We start from the raw sequence: 8,731 nt of genomic DNA, 5'->3' as shown, positions 1-8,731 counted from the left end.
TTCTATTTATTCAACTCTTTAAATTCCTCATATTCTATGTTGAATATTTTCATTGTCACGGTTTTAAGAATTTGCTGAAGACTTTCTCTGAAATTCGTCAACCCCAAATTCTTCACGCAAGTCATTCTTCACATGTGTTCTCTATGTCTGCATACTGTGCAAACTGTTTTTCATATCCTTCACCTTGAAAACCGTTGTAGTGATACTTTGCACTCGTGATCCTTTGTTGTTTCCGCTGCAAGTTAGTCATGAGTGAGGAATTCTTTCATAAGTAATTTCCTGAGTGATGAAATTCTAAAAGTCTCCTATTCACCCCCTCTAGTCGATATAACGCACTTTCAATTGGTATCAGAGCAAGGTACTCCCTTGTTCTGTGTGATTTTGGTTTAACCACCTGGAGTTTTAGTTATGTCGACTGGAGGCATGATCAAGGTTACTGCAGGGTGTCCTACTTTCAAAGGAAAGGACTTTCCCTTTTGGAAGACCAAGATGCAGATGCATGTACAAGCTATTGACAATGATCTATGGTATACTGTGGAACATGGCATCCCTATCGTCACTGCTACTGTCTCTACCGCTGATGTGAAGTAATTCAAGCAACTTGATTCTCAAGCGAAGAATATCATGTGTGGCCATCTGAGCAAAGGTCAGTATGGCAGAGTGAGTGCTTTGGGCTCGGCAAAACTAATCTGGGAAAGGCTCTCCAAAGTTAATGAAGGAGTATCAACCCAACGTGATTCTCGTGTTGATGTTCTTCGCAATCTCTTCAATCGCTTCAAGAGGCTTGACAATGACAGCTGCCAAGATATCTTTGATCGGCTCACTGACATATCAAATGAACTGCAAGCACTCGGAGCTCGAGACATTACTGATCATGAAGTTGTGAAGAAACTGCTAAGATCTTTGGATTCTTCATTTGATACTTTAGTTCTGATGATTCAGGAAAGACCAGACTACAAGATGCTTCATCCTGCTGATATACTCGAAAGACTCAATACTCATGAATTCCAACAAGAAGAAAAGAGAGATCTATATGGACCAAGCTATTCTAGACCTCGTGCACTGAAGGCCAAAGCAATTTCCTCATCTCAAGAAGAAGACTCGGATGGTAGCATTGGTGATCCTGAAGAATTTGGATAGGAGCTTTCAATGCTTGTGAGGAAATTCCAGAAGTTTACAACACGTGGCCAGTTTGGTAAATCTTCAAGAAGAGATATGAGGAAATCAGAATCTTCATCTGAGGACTACAAGAAAAGAACCTGCCACAAATGCAAGAAATCAGGTCACTACATTGCTGAATGTCCTCGTTGGGGAAAGGAATCAAAGAAGAATAAATACAAGGATGAAAGTTCTGATGACTCGTAGAAAAAGAAGAAATCTTCAAAATCCTCATCCTCCAAGTCCTCATCGCACAAGAAGACTAGTTTCAGAAAGGCTCGGGCACTTATTGGCAAGGAAATGGATTTTGAGGTAGAATCTGAGGAATGTGATGAAGACGAAGGTTCTGATGAAGACTCAGAATCTAGATAGGCCAGCCTTGCACTTGCAACCACATTCGTCAGCAAGTCAATCTTCAATCTTGAAGAAAATGATAACACCATCCACACTGATGACTATGCTGATGACTTCACTCCAACCTATTGCTTCATGGCAAAAGGTTCAAAGGTACCGTATGATGCTTCCTCTTCTGATTCAAGTGACTGTGAACCTGATGATTATAAAAAACCTAGTTACAGTGAACTTGCTATCATTGCTACTAAACAACAAACTGCCATGGAAAAGCTTCAAAAACTGTTAGACAGAAGCGATGATCTATTGAATGATGAAATGAATCTTACCCAAATCCTCACTGAAGATATGAAGAGTCTTCAGTCCAGATTTGATAATCTTCAAGATCGTCATGTTACACTCCTCGCTGATAATGAGAAACTTCCCTATGAATTTCTTCAAAGGAAACTTGATCTTGAGAAGCTGAGGATTTCTCATGATGATCTTCATATGGAAAATGATTCATTACTAGCTCAACAGATCAGTGCTGCGTAGGCTGAATTCATTCCTTCATGTCTTAAATGCATCGAACGAGGAACTGCTATTTCTTCACGAGAATCATCAAATGCTTCTATTGTTACAACTTCTTCAACTGCTCCTGTAGTGTCAAACTCCTCACTTGAGGAAACCACAAATGTAACTGGTGAAAATGCAGGGCTGAAGGAATTGTATGTGATAGGCATATACAAAAGTCTCAAAGGACACCAAACCCTTTGTGATGTGTGCTATGACAACAGACAACAGCGCCAGAAATTGACACGTTGACGGAGACTGGGCTTGCGTTGGTTTTTCCCTTGAAGAGGAAAAGGTGATGCAGCACAGGAGCAGTAAGTATTTCCCTCAGTTTGAGAACCAAGGTATCAATCCAATAGGAGAATCTCGTCAAGTCCAGAGTACCTGCGCAAAACACAAAAGAGCTTGCACCCAACGCTTTAAAGGGGTTGTCAATCCCTTCAAGATTGTTTGCAAAGTGAGATCTGAAGGCGGAAAGTGCAACGAAGTGAAAAGTGTAAGGCTAAAATATGGTGTGGAGTAGACCCGGGGCCCATAGTGTTCACTAGAGGCTTCTCCCAAGATAGCAAATATCACGGTGGGTGAACAAATTACTGTCGAGCAATTGATAGAACCGCGCAAAGTCATGACGATATCTAAGGCAATGATCATACATATAGGCATCACGTCCGAGACAAGTAGATCGATACTTTCTGCATCTACTACTATTACTCCACACATCGACCGCTATCCAGCATGCATCTAGTGTATTGAGTTCATGACGAACAGAGTAAGGCCTTAAGCAAGATGACATGATGTAGAGGGATAATCTCAAACCAATGATGAAAACCCCATCTTTTTACCCTTGATGGCAACAACACGATGTGTGCCTCGCTACCCCTTTTGTCACTGGGTGAGGTCACCACACGGTACGAACCCAAAACCAAGCACTTCTCCCATTGCAAGAATCATAGATCTAGTTGGCTAAATAAAACCCACAACTCGAAGATAATTACAAGGATATGAAATCATGCATAAGAGAGATTAGAAGAAACTCAAATAAGATTCATAGATAATCTGATCATAAATCCACAATTCATCGGATCTCGACAAACACAACGCAAAAGAAGATTACATCAGATAGATCTCCATGAAAATCATGGAGAACTTTGTATTGAAGATCCAAGAGAGAGAAGAAGCCATCTAGTTACTAGCTATGGACCCGTAGGTCTATGGTGAACTACTCTCGCATCATCGGAAAGGTCATGGTGTTGATGAAGAAGCCCTCCGTATCCGAATCCCCCTCCGACAGGGCACCAGAACGTACCCCAGATGGTATCTTGCGGAGACAGAAGCTTGCGGCGGCGGAAAAGTACTTTCGATCATCTCTTGATTTTTTATGGAAATTTTGGGGATATATAGGCGCAAAACCTAGGGCAAAGGGGCCTTGGGGACCCCACAAGCCTGGTGGCCACGCCCCCCTAGCCGCGTTGTGAGGGCTTGTGGGGTCCCTGGTGGCTGCTACATCAACAAAAGACCTTCCAACGGCGCTAGAAACATGTGCTGACGGGAGACTGTTCTTCTCTTGATTCTCCTCAGCAACGGCACTAGGAATCCTTGTGCTACGGCTACGCCTTTAGGGACTTCCTAGGCAAATATGCAAAGGATTTCCCCGTGGCCTTGGAGCCTTGCGTTGGTTTTTCCTCGAAGCGGAAAGGGTGATGTAGCGTAGCGGTGGTAAGTATTTCCCTCAGTTTTGAGAACCAAGGTATCGATCCAGTGAAGGAGTATCACAAGTGCGTGTACAAACACAAAGAACTTGCTCCACACGCTATGAAGGGGTTGTCAATCCCTTATAGATTGTTCGCCAAGTGAGAACTGAAAGCAACAAAGTAACAAAGCAAAGTAAAAGCGGAGGTGTAAACGATAGATGTGAATAGACCCGGGGGCCGTAGTGTTTACTAGTGGCTTCTCTCATGAAAGCAAGTAGACGGTGGGTGAACAAATTACTGTCGACCAATTGATAGAACCGCGCAAAGTCGTGACGTCATCTATGGCAATGATTATATCTATAGGCATCACGTCCAAAACAAGTAGACCGATACTTTCTGCATCTACTACTATTACTCCACACGTCGACCGCTATCCAACATGCATCTAGTGTATTAAGTCCAAAAGAACAGAGTAACGCCTTAAGCAAGATGACATGATGTAGATGGACAATCTCATATCAACGACAGAGCCCACCTTGTTACCCTTGATGGCAACCACTCAATGTGTGCCTTGCTGCCCCTACTGTCACTGGGAAAGGTCACCACATGGTAAGAACCCAAAACCAAGCACTTCTCCCATTGCAAGAATCATAGATCTAGTTGGCCAAACAAAACCCAAGACTCGGAGAGACTTACAAGGATATCAAATCATGCATATAAGAAATCAGCAAAGACTCAAATATATATCATAGATAATCAGATCACAAATCCACAATTCATCGGATCTAGACAAACACACCGCCAAAGAAGATTACATCGGATAGATCTCCATGAAGATCATGGAGAACTTTGTATTGAAGATCTAAGAGAGAGAAGAAGCCATCTAGCTACTAATTACGGACCCGTAGGTGTGAAGTGAACTACTCACGAGTCACTGGAGGGGCGATGATGATGATGAAGAAGCCCTCCAACTCCAAAGTCCCCTCCGACTGGGTGCCGGGAAGGGTCTCCAGATGAGATCTTGCGGAAACGGAAGCTTGCGGCGGTGGAAAAGTATTTTTGAGTCTCCCTTTATTTTTTTTTCTGATTTTTAGGGAATATATAGGTGCAAGTTCTAGGTCAGGGGGCACCAGGGAGGCCACAAGCCCTGCCACCACCGTCTCCCCCTCGTGGCGGAGTGGGGGCTTGTGGGCTCCCTGCAGCCCTCCTGGCTTGGCCCACAGGCCCCCTGATCTTCTTCTGTTCGGCAAAAAATCATTTCGGGGATTTTATTCCGTTTGGACTCCGTTCCAAAATCAGATCTGAAAAGAGCCAAAAACATAGAAAAAAACAGGAACTGGCACTTGGCACTGAATTAATAAGTTAGTCCCAAAAAAGATATAAAAGGTACATAAAACATCCAAAGTTGACAAGATAACAGCATGAAACCATCAAAAATTATAGATACGTTTGAGACGTATCAAGCATCCCCAAGCTTAACTCCAGCTCGTCCTCGAGTAGGGAAGTGATAAAGAAAGAATTTTTGATGCTTTCATGCTACCTAGCATAGATGTCCTTTGTAACTCCTCTTATGTGACGTGAATGTTCAGATCCATTTGATTCAAAACAATAGTTTTCTATTGACGTGGAAACAATTATAATTCAAGCAAACTAGCAAGGTAATCATGAACTTTCAAAATAACAAGGCCAAAAGAAAGTTATCCCTACAAAAGCATATAGTCCGGCTATGCTCTATCATCATTGCACAACGAATTTAAATCATGCACAACCACGGTATTGGCCAAGTAATTGTTTCACACCTTTACTTTCTCAAACCTTTTCAACTCTCACGCAATACATGAGCGTGAGCCATGGTTATAGCACTATAGATGGTGTGGAGTGTGGTGGAGGTTGCAAGACAAAAAAGGAGAAGATAGTCACATTAACTAGGCATGTCAATGAGCTGTGGAGATGCTCATCAATAGATATCAATGTGAATGAGTAGGGATTGCCATACAAATGATGCACTAGAGCTAAGAGTAAGTGAAAGCTCTTAAAGAAAACTAGTGGGTGTGCATCCAACTTTCTTGCTCACGAAGACCTAAGGCAATTTTGAGGAAGCCTATCATTGGAATATACAAGCCAAGTTATATAATGAAAATTTCCCACTAGCTATATGGTGGTGACAAAACGAGAGACTCTCAATCATGAAGATCATGGTGCTTAATATGCACAAGTGTGGAAAAAGTGGTAGCATTGTCCCTTCTCTCTTTTTCTCTCATTTTTTTGGTGGGCTCTTTGGCCTCTTTTTTTATTTTTTTTATTTTTATTTTGGTGGGAATATTTGGCCTCTTTTATTTCCTCACATGGGACAATGCTCCATTAATGGTGATCATCACACTTTCAACTCAAAACTTAGAGCAACGATGACTCTATATGGAATGCCTTCGGTAGTGTACCGTGACAATGATCTAGCATGGCATAGACATTAATGGAAACATCATGCTAGCTATCTTGCGATAATGCAATGGCAATGTAGATGTGGTGGCACATGTCATGGTGGTAGTTGCATGGCAATATATCTCAGAATGACTTTGAAAAAGCCATAGTAGGTAGGTATGGTGGCTGTTTTGAGGGAGGCTAATGGTGGGTTTTGTGCACCGGCAAAAGTTGCACGCCACTAAAAAGAGAGTGATGACGGAAGGTGAAAGTGCATCTAAACTATGGACTCAACATTAGTCATGAAGAACTCATATACTTGTTGCAAAAGTTTTATTAGTAATCGAAACAAAGCATTCAATGCATACTCCTAGGGGAAGGGTTGGTAGGTATAAACCATCGCGCGATCCCGACCGCCACGCAAAGGATGACAATCAATAGACTAATCATGCTCAGATTTCATCACATAGTGGTTCACCATACGTGCATGCTACGGGAATCACTAACTTCAACACAAGTATTTCTAGATCCACAACACCTTACTAGCATAATTTCAATATTACCACAACCATATCTCAAAACTATTTGAGAGGAATCAAACTTCTCTAACTATTCAATGCACATGAAGGTGGAAGTTTTCGTATCCCTTTGGATAACTACCCCTTTTGAGACTACTTTCAAAGCATAGATCAACTACCAAGCCACGCACCGCTATGCTCTAAAAGATATAAGTGAAGCACAAAAAGCAAAAGTATCTAGCTCAAAAGATATAAGTGAAGCACATGTGAGCTGAATTGTCTACCAAAAGATATAAGTGAAGCTCGACAAAATCACGGTGAGTGCATGTCTCCCTCTCTAGATGTGCATCAAGGGTGATTGTGACACAACAAAAATAAAAGACTCCTACGATACAAGAAGCTCCAAGCAAAAACACATAACATGTGGTGAATAAAAATATAGCCCCAAGTAACGTTACCGATGGATTGAAGACGAGAGAGGGGATGCCTTCCCGGGGCATCCTTGAATCTCTTGGGGTGTCTTGGGAATCCCCAAGCTTGAGCTCTTGCCACTCTTTATCTCTTTGTCCATAAGAACTTCACCCAAAACTTGAAAACTTCACAACACGAAACTTAAACAGAAACTCGTGATAACATTAGTAAGAGAAAGCAAACCACCACTTCCTTAGGTACTGTAGCAAACTTAAATTCTACTTGTTCTGATGTTGAGTTACTATATTTTCAATCTTCCATGGATAATACCCCCCGATACTATCCATAGTTTCATCAAAATAAGCAACCAACACAACAAAAATAGAATCTGTTAATAGCAGACCAGTCTGTAGCAATCTGTATATTTCGTATACCTCTGGTACTTCAATAATTCTGAAAACTTACGATAGTCTCAAGAATTTGCGTAGCAATCAACAGCAAAAAGAATCAACTCAAAAGCTCTTACAGAAAAAATGAAAATTCTTTTCGTGAGCAGAAAGTTTCTGTCTTTTCCAGCATGACCAAACGATCATCCCCAAGACTAATCATAACGGTTTTGCTTGGCACAAACGCAAAAAGAAACACAAAAAACACAATCATAACAGAATTATGAAAGTGTGAAAAAACAAAACAGAAAGAAACAGGATAAATTCGTTGAGTTGCCTCCCAACAAGCGCTATTGTTTAACGCCCTTAGCTAGGCATTCAATGACGCTCACACAAAAGACAAGAATTGAAGCACAACGAGAGCATCATAAAGCATGTGAAAATCACATCTGAGTCTAACATACTTCCTATGCATAGGAATTTTATAGGAGAAAAAATTGGCAAGACAACCAATAGTTACCTTATGCAAGGAAGAAGAAAGAGACAATAGCAATCTCAACATAACGAGAGGTGAATTGGTAACATGAAAGTTTCTACCACAATATTTTCCTCTCTCATAGCAATTACATGTGGGATCATAATCAAATTCAACGATATAGCTATCACAAAGTTGACGCTCTTCAAAAATAGTGGGATTATCATCTAAAGTAATGACTTCTCCAAACCCACTTTCAATAATATTGCAAATATCATATTCATCTTGAGGCTTGAACAAATTTTCAAGATCAAAAGAAAAATCATCACCCCAATCATGATTATTGCAATAAGTAGTGGTCATAGAAAAACTAGCATCCCCAAGCTTAGGGTTTTGCATATTTTTAGCATAATTGTCACTAATAGAATTTATAGTGAAACCATTGCAATCATGCTTTTCATCCAAGGAGCCCTCGTGAATTACTTCATGAATTTCTTCATCACGATTTTCAGATTCACGCATTTGAAGCAAAACTCCATAAAGATAGTCAAGTGCCCTCAACTCACTAGCAATTTGTTCCACATAAGTGGGTCTCTTAAAGAGATTAGCTAGTGGATGAGGATCCATATCACTAGATTTTCAGCAAGCGAAGGTGCAAGCATATTGAAGGCACATGGCACACAAGCGAAGAGAAAGCAAGCGAGAGAAAAGGGCGAACGAAAAGGCAAACGAAAAAGGCAAACAAAAAAGGCAAAGGAGAAAGGCAAATGA

The sequence above is a fragment of the Hordeum vulgare genome, chromosome 3H (genome assembly GCF_904849725.1).
Source record: "Hordeum vulgare subsp. vulgare chromosome 3H, MorexV3_pseudomolecules_assembly, whole genome shotgun sequence".
NCBI lineage: Eukaryota > Viridiplantae > Streptophyta > Magnoliopsida > Poales > Poaceae > Hordeum > Hordeum vulgare.
Note: the sequence above shows the minus strand (reverse complement) of the source record.